Below are 12,247 nucleotides of genomic sequence, written 5' to 3'. Positions count from 1 at the left end.
TGAAGCAGAAAGTATCCTCCAGAAACTGCCTTCTTCGGAAACTGGTGGGATCGTACTGCGGTTCACATCCACAAGCATTAAGAACAACAGCTCTTGCCTTATGCTATTCTGAAGAAGAGTATGTTAGCCCAGTGTGGTACAATTCAGTACATGCAAAGCAGGTTGATGTACCTTTAAATGACAGCTGTAGGATTGTTACAGGCTGCCTAAGGCCGACCCCCATGGACAGAGTTCAATGTCTCGCTGGGATTGCTCCATGTGACATCAGAAGAGAGGTCGCCGCTAACATCGAGAAGCATAAATGAAATACAGTGAACTCACATGCACTCTTTGGACATCAACCTGCCAAGCCAAGACTGAAGTCCAGGAAGAGTTTCCTAACAACTTCACAGTTCTTACAAGGATCAGGTGCGGCTACCCGACTCACCAAGTGGATAGAAAGATGCCAACATCTGTCAAACTGGATGACACCACAAGAATCCCTGCCGCCTGGACACATGGAGAAGTGGGTCATCTGGAAGTCCTTGAACAGACTACGGACCGAAGTCGCAAGATCGAATCTCCTTAAATGGAACTTCCAACTGCCAACTGCCAACACAACACTGTGCGAATGCGGTGAATTGCAGACAACCCGGCATCTCTTCAAATGTAACTCATGCCCAACCAGCTGTAGCATGAAGGGCTTAACGTCTGCAGCACCCAATGCTATCAAAGTTTCCCAATTCTGGGTGAATACTGTATAGTTTTCTTTGTGTGTATTGTGTATGTGTTCATTTTGGTGTACCTCTGACACGAATAAGGAATAGCCAGTGAATATTGTAAGAGCAAAAAATGATGAGTCTGCTGTCTCACTGAAGAGTCGCGTCATTTGGAGAAGTGGACAGCAGTTGGCGGGAAGTGACAGTGCAGATGCTGGGCTGCATCTGGAAGAAGAGACTTCAGGCACTTTGGGAGGCCCTGGCTCCTGCTACACCTCTGTCGCTGGCGGGTTTTTCGCGCGGAAGGCTTGGCATACGCCGGAGGGTCGGTTCATCGACCGGTTGCGAATGTACGGGCGTGGCGTAGCACGGCGGCGCCCGCAGTTTGGCACCCGCTGCCCCCCTCCCCCTCTCTCGTTCTCTCTCTCTGTCTCTCTACACGTGCGACGGTGCGGGCGCCTCGCCAGCTGACAACGGCAACGCTCTTCCTGGTTCCTGCACCGCTATGCTGGCAAACACTTGTCGCTGGCAGAAGGCTGTCCTACATTCGCAACTACCAACAGTCCCATTACGTGACGTTTCCACGCAGCAGGCGGCTGGGATACAAAAATTCCGTCGCGGGGAAGGGGGGGGGGGGAGGGCATCCGGTCACTATCTACCACTAACAATGCTAAATATAATAGTAATTGTTAACATTTAAGAAACTACAAAGCCGTTTTTACTAAAAAAAGTCTCGTGGATTAACGGGATTAATGAAGGCTCTTCAACCCACTTTAGCTGTTTTGTAGTCGCCAGTTTCGCACCATTTCAGGAGCACCCTCAACCAATCGGGAAGCTACAATGCCCCATATTTCAATTATAAAACGAAAATTATTAATCCATTATAGCATGTTGTCAACGGTGAAACTGCAATTAAGCACCAATAGGTGCCCGAATGTTGGTCCCGGATGTTGTTTGCTACGATTCATTCACTTGTTCCAAATAGTACCAGACTCTCTGTAGGGGATTCACATTGGCTGATTTAAAGGACCATTCGAGAGTCCATGTCAGAAGATGAGAGTTTCATGAAGTACCTGGAGTATAGTGTTGCTACGAACACATGATGTTTTCTGGTCGGCGTTTCAACCTCATGACCGGTTTTAGAATCGCATGAAGGATACGCTCTAGAGACCGCCTTAAGTAGTATCCCAAATTTTCTAATGTTTCTGTTGTTGTGAGGCTTGTTGTGTTTTGTTCACCGTTTGTCAATATTTCTAGTACTACGTATTTACGTGCTGTATAATATGCAGGGTGAGTCAGGAAGAAAGGTACATGCTTTGAGTGCTGATAGTCATTCTGAACAAAACCTTCATTTGGAAATACCCAATGGGGTGATAAACTGTTGCCGTTTTCACATTTACTTAATGATTTTATCCCCCCACCTTTACCATTGACAACAGGCTATAACGGATTTAAAGGTACATTTGTAGGATGGGCGTGGATATATGGCAAAAACGCAGATATAAGTTCAGAATATAAATAAAAAATTACATAAGATATTAATTATTATAAGCGGTTGTGTCGATTGTGGCGTGCAATTGCTGAAACATGAGAATAATTGCGCAGTTCAGTTGTCTTTCAGAGAAGACGGCACCTTTTCTGTTCTGGAAGCCGTCCTGATCGGACGCATATCTTCCATTGCTGCAGACAATTATTTAGCACACCGCCATTGTTATATATATTGAGACGCAATCTCACTAGACGTACTCACAGCTACACACAGCAACAGAATTACTGTGAGTATCTATGTTATTCAATTTAGTATAATATTTTGAGAATACAGTGATATTATTTAAGCTTGTATTTCATTTACGTAGCAAGCTATTGTTCCAATTAAACGGCGTCTTGGCAAGGCTAGATGTTTCGCGTTACAAATTATATCAAGGTCCAGTACGAACAAAGGCTTTGGAATTATTCAAACTGCGAAGTCCAATATTTACCATAAAATCACGGTCAACTTACAATGAACGGACCTTCCGCAAAAAGCCATTGTCAAGCGCGCAAAGTTTGTATAAAGTGATCACGCACTATTATTAATAATTATTATCATCTGTTGTCTGATATTCAAAACCCAGACAGGAGAAGCCGCGGCGAGAAAAATCAAACGGATTAACATTTGCGGTTTACAACTGAACTATGGGGCATCGTAGCTTCCCGACTGATTAGAGGCTATCATTGCATCACCTGAGTGTGCGCCTAAACCGGCAATTCTCGCAATAAAGGACTGCAAAACAGATAAAGCGATTTAATTACCGTGAATCCCTTTAATTCATAAACCTTTAGTAAAAAACGATTTTGAACATTGTCAAATATTCACAATGTCCTTTTTTTTTTTAGCTATGTCTGCCCTCTGCAGAAAATAGTATCTAATAACTAATAAGGCGACCCCGTGAAAATACGGAGTGAAGACCAAGAATAAGAAAAATTTGCCTACCCACGAGAAGTAGACTGCAAATATATCCGATTAAATGTGCACTTCAGTGCTGAGTGTAATTTCCTGAACGCCGTATGTGTTCTTCCTGTGTCTGCTGTGTTATTGCGTACGCAAGTGTTCGTACCTAGGGGAAGGAAGTTTCTCCAACCTCGGGGCTATGAGCTGGTTTTTCCCCAATCTTCCTAAATGGGGTGTGGAGGATACATGATTCAAGGGCTATTGATTTTGCCTGGCTGTCAGCGTTTCCAAGCACCTGCTGAGAAATTGAGTTTGAAAAAGCCGTGGTAGCAGCCAGTATTTTGCAGTGGAGTCGTAAGCGAAAAGAGGAAATGGGCGAGGAAAAATTCCTACATACTGTTCCTGGATCTGACTGGCTGGAAGGCCTAAAAGTTAAATAGTTTCGTGAAGCAGTATGGAGCTCGCAAAATCAGACGAAAGGGCGAAGGTAGTGTCCTAACCCGCGTTTCTGAAGCCAATAGTCGTGATCTTGAGTGCTCAACCCACCTATTTTCCCAATACGGATAGTCTACATGCATTAGAAAGTACGGTTCCGTTAGCCAGCGTGGAATTCTCCTTAAGAACTTCCCAATTTTATAAGCGAGTGTTACACTTAAGTGACCTAGGACGTGCCTGGTAATCAGAGTCCTAATATCAGATCGCGAAGCTAGTAAGTAGCTAGCTAGACAGTGGTGTTTTACTGAACCATAAGGACTTTGCAAGGTGTAATAGAAGCAGGTTTAGTAGATACCAGTAAGTGATATTTGTTTCGTTGGAAATGTGGTAGTGATATTTTTGCGTGATTTTTTTCCCTTGTTGATATAAAACTGTACTTTTGTTTCTTTATGTGGATATTATCGGTAGAAGTTGTTAAGAGCGGGTTGGGGGGGGGGGGGCGGGCTTAGGAACTGCAAGCGCTGTACAGTGATCGTGTCTCGGAATCTTTCTGGAAATAGTGGTGTTGTTACAGGGCTTTGTTGCTTGGATTACTGTGAAGTATAACACAATCTCGCTCGTCAAATCGCAATTGCAGACCCTTACTTAAAATGATGGTATAGTTTAGCAGTGTAGAGAAGTAATCCAGGTTTGCCAATAGACGTCTGCAATCTACAGAGCAGTACGGAGTGTAATTTGTCTCGCACATCGCTAAGAGAGCCTCGACTCCAGCCCCGGCGATAACTGTGATTTTGGCCGACACCAGAAAAGCTTCGAGCACGGATGAAAGCAACGTTTCAGCATTTATTGTATGCAGAATAAAGGGCGGTCAGATGATGTGTATTTTTATGAACTATATCAGGCCTTTCAAAGAAATGTTCGTCTTAATCAATAAAGGACACAATAAAGGAAATAGGAGTTATCCCCTAAATTCAGACCCCAGTTTTCGAACGACTTGATTTGGACAGGGGGGGGGGGGGGGGGGGGGGAGCGAACCGCAGAATCGCAGAATAGCCCTGGGTTCCGTGTGGGACGGCGGTGGGATGAGTTGACTGCTGTAACCTGTTGTGGGGTTGTGAACCACTGAGGGCTACGGCGGGGACAGAGCCTCTCCGTCGTTTCTAGGTGCCCTGTTCAATACAATACACCGAAGTTTAAGAGTATACGACTCCCCTGGAATGGGTTCATCGTTATTTTTGTAACAAAGCTGCTTTTAACAATGGCAGGTCTTGGATCTGTTAACTCTGCAACATTTCCTAAATCTGCAACTAATTATTCTGCTTATTTCTTAGCCTTTGCAAAGCCATTGACTCTACATTTTTAATAACACTAAGTATTGATTTTATTTTACTGTAGTGTCCAATTTTCTTCTTGCTGAACCATGTTTAATTGCTCCTTGTGACTTAAATATGATGTAGCGTTCGGTATTATTGAAACCAGGGTTATGTAGTATCTGAAAGAACAATCCTGTAAGATCTGTTCCAGTAGGGTCACTCGCTTAAGGAAAAAAAAATTCCATCGCAGCTGGTTTGGAAAACACATCTGCCACTTTTAAATCCATGTTTAATTGCTCCTTGTGACTTAAATATGTTGTAGCGTTCAGTATTATTCAATAATATTTGTTTTTAAGTGTGGTGCTCTTCACGATAGATACAGTCTCATTAGAAATAAAGGTAACGGTTTCATTTCGTATACCCTTAAGTAAGTAGCCATTTTCCAGATTTAGTCACGCGATTAATATGATCATTTAGTACGAGATAGGACTTGACCATTAATTCTACTTGCCCTAAAAAGTGTCAATTGCCTGGATTTCCCTACTTTTCATAGCCGTCTCTTCCCGTAAAATTTCTTTCGGCAAGGACACGTACTATTGAAAATAACATTAACAAAACAGATCATCACCTCTTATCTTTTCTCAACGATTTGATCGCAACTTGCGTGAGCCATTAATTTTGAAATTTTAATTCTCTCTGAAAGCTCTATCCAATTGCATTTTTAATAATAAGCTGAAGTGACAGATCAAGATTAGAGATGATTTTTGACAAGCATAGCAAGTCTATAAACTCCTACTTGTGAGAGAATAAGTGCTCGAACTGAACAACTTGCTACGTAAGCAATGCACAGGATCTTTTGCTCGAGAACAGAGAACTCACTTTCGCTTGACTTTCTCGTCTTGAAATATGGTGAAACAATGAAAAAATAATAAGATTCCTTCGTGTCTTGCTATCCACAGAAAATGTCACATTCTTTCCACTAACATCTTGCAGACCTTCCTTAACCCTTTCAGACCTGACTTTTTTCTGGAGGAAGGCAATTTTTTATTTATGTGGTAATGCTCTTAGATGACATTTTAAAAATTTTATGTGCAAGTTTTATACAAAATTCTGTGCCTGTTTTCAAAACATATTTCGTATATATGACTTCATTATATTGACCAAAATAACTAATTTCGAAATTTTCTCTATTGTAGTTATTAGTAAGATATTCATTCAATAATTATCATGCAAAATAACAATAAAAATATTCGATTATACGGTGTAATATATCGAACCAGCCACAACCGTGTATACTGTTGTTCATCATTTGCTACACTATCTTGCTGATATTCTTACAGTGAAGCCCAACAGTTGGCAGCACTTGCACGTGATGGAAAGATTGAACACTCACAAATGTATGCTTCAGGTTAACATTGGTAAAAAATACTTCTGCTGCAGCCAGGACACAGTAAAATTTAATGTACACAATTGTAGCCAGAGCGTCTGAAAGGGTTAATTGCTCTTATACTAAAATAATAATAATAATAATAATAATAATAATAGTAATAATATCTACTCACGTTCCTGGATCGCTATCACCGACAACTTGAAAGCCATTACTTTCCTTAGATTTCCTTACTGCTGATATTGGCGTGCTTCGGTTTCTTCCTGAGTAACATTGTCTAAGTTATTTTCGCTAGTTAAACCGTTTCACCGACCACTAGTTTTTGCTTGCGCGAAACATACGACTCTTCAGCATTATGAAGTGGTGAAGGTTTAGTAATAGTACATTCTTTCACATCACACTGCGCATTCACAGAAACAGACTGTTCGGTTTAAAAATTTGTTTAATGAACCCTGTTGCCGCACCTGCTCTTTTTGGGTGTCACACCTACGTTTTCGTTTTTTAGCACCAGACAAATACTTACCATCCATTCTACACTGTTACATGAAGCAAATCACAGGCTCCGACAGCACCAGACAGACACACAGATTGTGTTCGGACGTCGCACCTGATTGGGTTCCTGAACACCAGGGAAAGGTCGGCGACATCTAACGTTTCCCGTATTTCCGCACAAGCCGGCGGCCGATTGGGAGCGAAATGGAAATCTGTATTGTCGTCGGTTCACGTGGAGAACGGCTGCCGCAGTACCCATCAAACTGTCCGGCTTAAGGAAAAGTGGAATCAACAACGAAGGTTCTCTCGACAGCGGAACTAGTGTAAATGCAGCCTATTAACATTCTAAATATGAAGCTTTAATTTTTCTTTTAGCAGAAATCCAATCAGTTCGTCAAATAAGGACAAATTTTGACAGGGGTCATGGCGGGGCTCCCTCGAGATCGGTGTTCCCCGTGACTGCAGTTTTAGCGATAGCCTTAAACCGACCCTGTCCTGAAGTAAATAAATACAGCGACAAATTCTGCGGTGGAGGGAAACAGCCACTGCAATGCGCATATACAGGGTGTTTCGAAACTATTCGTTCATAATAATACAGGAGGTAGAGAACATCAAAAGAAATGTATTTAGTTATGGTACATACGGTCGCTAACTGCAATATCCAGTGCTAGGGTGGGAACTTTTGCATGATAATTACGGAGTGGCATTAAAAGGAACTTCTAGAATGAGGCCGGCCGCTGTGGCCCAGCGGTTCTAGGCGCTTCAGTCAGGAACCACGCTGCTGCTACGGTCACAGGTTCGAATCCTGCCTCGGGCGTTGATTTGTGTGATGTCCTCAGGTTTAAGTAGTTTAGGGGGACTGATGACCTCAGATGTTAAGTGCCATAGTGCTTAGAGCCATTTGAACCATTAGAACTAGAATGAGCCACCATTGACCTGTATGCTTGCAGTACATTATCGGACCATTGACTGTCGTGTCCGTTTGAAGATTCCTCGGATGTCCGTAATGGTATAAGCAGCAACAACAATTATAGCGACGAGGTCCTCTTCCGTTTCCTCAACGGTTTCATACACCAGCCGCTTCATATACCACCAGAGGAAGAAATCCAGGCACGTGAGGTCAGGTGGCCAGGCAATAGGGCCATCTCAGCCGATCCATCGATTTCGAATGTTGCCCTCAGATTATTTCTCGCACCAATGCTGAAATGGGTTGGTGCATCATTGTGTTGGAAGTACATCCTTTGTCTAACAGTCAGAGATGCATCCGCCAACAGTTCTGGCGACACATGTTTCAGGAGGATACGATATTCCCCTTCGTTCAGACGGAATGGAATAATGTTTGGTCCAATCAACCAGTCTAACAGCGAGAATTCCAGCCCACTCATTATCAACGAATCTCTGTTGCTAAATATGAGGTCGAGTACCTCGTGAATTCACATGTGTCCTAACATGCGAATTGTGGATATATGAATGTCAGTACACATTCTCAGTCAGTGACACTGACACAACAGCTTACGTCAGCAACTCTAATAAAATTCTCCCTTGCAAGCTGACTTCAGAGACAGTATGTTCCTTTTTTCCTATTCCTATCGCTTGAGCCTTGTCCTGCAGTTACGCAGGGTCATCCATCATTATCGGATTTGGAGTGTTAATGTTTAAGGAGTGGCCGGATGCCCTTCCTGCCGCCACCCCGTACTGCCTGGGACGTAATTAGTGTACCCCGGCTGTCTGCGTCTACTGTAATTCATGGAATAGTGCGAATGTGTTCAGATGTCTGCGAGCCGTGTAACTGAGGTGGAACATGGGGACCAGCCCGGTATTCACCTAGTGGGATGTGGAAAACCGCCTAAAAACCACATCCAGATTGGCCGGCACATCGGCCCTCGTCGTTAATCCGCCGGGCGGATTCGATCCGGGACCGGCGCGCCTACCCGAGTCCAGGAGGCAGCGCATTAGCGTTCTCAGCTACCCTGGCGGGTAGAGACAGTAAGTTCCTTATCGAAACATATTTGTTTTGATGTTCTCTACCCCTCGTATTAATTTGAACGAATAGTTCTGGAACACTCTGTATACTTTCCCTCTGTTTTCCTCGTTTCTACAATTAGCGTCTCATCGAGATAGCTGTTCACGGGCACGGCGGCGACTGCTACCTATCGACGGCGCCTCGTCGAAAGCGGAGCGAGCGCGCCAACTTTCTCGCGCAGGGCCGGCTAGTTTTGCCGATCCCTGGAATAGTAATGGCCAGGCACGGCGCTGCGGAAAAACAAAAAGCGGCCGAGCGGGTCGCCGTGACCCGCCGAGTGACGCAAGAGTCGGCGAGGCAGCGAGGCGCGCGAACCTGTTTCGCATGGAAACCGCAGCGGCCCCGAAAAACACCGCCCGCCAAGCGGCCAGCTTTCGCGGTGGCGAAACACGGCAGCCCGCCGCCACTGCCACGTGTGCGCCACGCCGACGCCGACTCTGCACGTGCGCTGTGCGAAGCCCTCAACCTTCACCTCTCCCGCCAATTACAGGCTGCGACTGAAGATCCCGTCGTTGTTAATCCTATACACAGACTCGCTTCTCTCATGACACGCTCAATGCTATGGATCAAGGCCTTCACGTAGATGCAATATGTTTTGAATTCTGAAAAGCATTTAACTCAGTACCACACCCACACTTTTTACGAAAGTACGAACATGTGAAGGATCAAGCGAAGTTGGCGACGGGATTGTGAATTCCTTAGTACGGAGACGCTGCACAGACTTTTCGCAGTTGATAAAGTTATCACCTACCGTCCCAAGCGGTTAAAGGCGCTGCAGTCTGGAACCTCAAGACCGCTACGGTTGCAGGTTCGAATCCTGCCTCGGGCATGGATGTTTGTGATGTCCTTAGGTTAGTTAGGTTTAACTAGTTCTAAGTTCTAGGGGACTAATGACCTCAGCAGTTGAGTCCCATAGTGCTCAGAGCCATTTGAACTGTCCCAAAAAAGCTCCATGAATATTCAATCGGATCTTGATATTATTTAAAAGTGGTGCAAAGATTGACAACTTCTTTTAAATCAGACGCCGGCCGGGGTGGCCGAGCGGTTCAGGGCGCTTCAGTCTGGAACCGCGCGACCGCTACGGTCGCAGGTTCGAATCCTGCATGGGGCATGGATGTGTGTGATGTCCTTAGGTTAGTTAGGTTTAAGTAGTTCTAAATTCTAGGGGACTGGTGACCTCAGAAGTTAAGTTCCATAGTGCTCAGAGCCATTTGAACCATTTTTAAATCATAAACATAAAAAAATATGTAAAAAACGAGATCAGGTACTATCTTACGATTACGTATCAACGAGCCACAACTAGTATCAGTCAACTCATCAAAATACTTGAGTGTAACAGTTTATAGGGGATATGAAGATCACGTAGCTCAGTCTTACGTAAAGCAGGCGGAAGATTTCGGTTTGTTGGTAGAATACTCGGGAAATGCAATCAGTCTACAAAGGAGATTGCTTACAAAACATTCGTACGATTCATCACAGGTTGTTGCTCAAGTGTGTGAGGCTCGTTTAAAATCCGAGTAAAAAATGGCTCTGAGCACTATGGGACTCAACATCTTAGGTCATAAGTCCCCTAGAACTTAGAACTACTTAAACCTAACTAACCTAAGGACATCACACACACCCATGCCCGAGGCAGGATTCGAACCTGCGACCGTAGCAGTCCCGAGGCTCCGGACTGCAGCGCCAGAACCGCTAGACCACCGCGGCCGGCAATCCGAGTAAAAGGGAATACTGGACGCATACAGTGACGTGTAGTAAGAATGACACAAAAAATGGTTCAAATGACTCTGTGCACTATGGGACTTAACTGCTGTGATCATCAGTCCCCTAGAACTTAGAACTACTTAAACTTAACTAACCTAAGGACATCACACACATCCATGCCCGAGGAAGGATTCGAACCTGCGACCGTAGTGGTCGCGCGTTTCTAGACTGTAGCGCCTAGAACCGCTCGGCCACTCCGGCCGGCTATGAAAGACATAGATTTGTTTGATCCACAGGAGAGTGTTGCAGAGAAGCTGAAGAAATGAACTGGCAGACAATTAAAAATAGACGCAAAAGTTTCAAGAACCAGCTTTAAGTGATGACTGTAGGAATATACTACAATCGACCCCTTAGGTATCTAAGGTAAGATTAGACTAATTACTGCTCGCACTGAGACGTTTAAACAACAGTTCTTCCCACGCTCTCAGCAACGGGAAGAAACCATAACCGCTGGTACAGCGTAAAGTGTCATTTGCCTTCCACTTCATGTTGGTTTCCAGCATGTGGATGTAGACGAAGATGTAGAACTATGTCATTGAGAGCAATTAAATCCCATTTCGTCTCAAGCTGCTTCCACCTTGGTCTGATCAGACTTGTAAAATGTCCTACACGTGTTCCGATTTAACTGTCAGCTGTTGGGTTAAGATCCATCCACATATATAGGCCATTAAAATTGCAACACCAGGAAAGAGAAGAAATAACGTAATTTTAATTACGAACTTGCATCATGCTGCAGATGAAAAATTTTAATTATTCTGAGTATACAAGATAGTGGGAAAAATAAGTGATTAAATCTGTATTCGATTTGGAGGTATAAATGGTATGGAAATTGCCACACAGACCTGTCAACTCGGTCAGCAATAGGAGCTGTACTCATTGGGGGCAGGAAGTTAAATTAAGCACGAATGATCCATAGGGGTAGGACATACCATATTGCTTCGATATATGCCAAAGTTCATTAGTCGTAGTGACTGGCGAGTAGGATTGTCTATCGGCAAGCCATAGTCATATTATTTTAGTGGAGAATGTGCTGGTCCGGGCGACTGTGGAACGCCATCTGCACTGAGATATGTCATGAGATCATGGGCATCATGCAGTATTGTGTTCGCTTCCTGAAAAATAACGTTACAGAGACCTCGAGGACATGGCACTTCCACCAATCTTAACACGTCAGAAGTCTCACAATTACTCTCCATATGACTTACTACTCAAATCAGATGGCACCCCATACTATCACTCCTCTTGCTGGGCCTGTATCATAACATTTGTCCTTCTCGAAGCGTCCACACACAGTTACGTCCATCGTGATACTGTACACAGAAATAGGACTCGTCTGGAAAGATGACACGCTGCTACTACTGTCTCTCGAATCGTCATTGGGCGTGCCACTGTTGGCATGCCTCTCTTTGATGCCACGTCTAGGGAAGCTGCAAAACTGGCCGCCATGCTGACCATTCTGGTGCTCCAGACATCATAGCAACATTCGTGTTGACACAGGATCATTTCCTGTATCCAGGTACGTATCTGTGCGGTCCTAGACGGCCGAGCGAACGACATGTATGCCCTCTCAGGAACTATGTGCGAGGAGACGTTGAAATCTTGGTGTTGAGTAGGGTCCTACTGAACCCGTGAATTCCATATTCACTTGACAGTCACGGCACTCCAACCAATATGAGTAACAATACAATGGTACGATAAAGTTCA

This window comes from Schistocerca piceifrons, chromosome 7 (assembly GCF_021461385.2).
Source record: "Schistocerca piceifrons isolate TAMUIC-IGC-003096 chromosome 7, iqSchPice1.1, whole genome shotgun sequence".
Taxonomy (NCBI): domain Eukaryota; kingdom Metazoa; phylum Arthropoda; class Insecta; order Orthoptera; family Acrididae; genus Schistocerca; species Schistocerca piceifrons.
Note: the sequence above shows the minus strand (reverse complement) of the source record.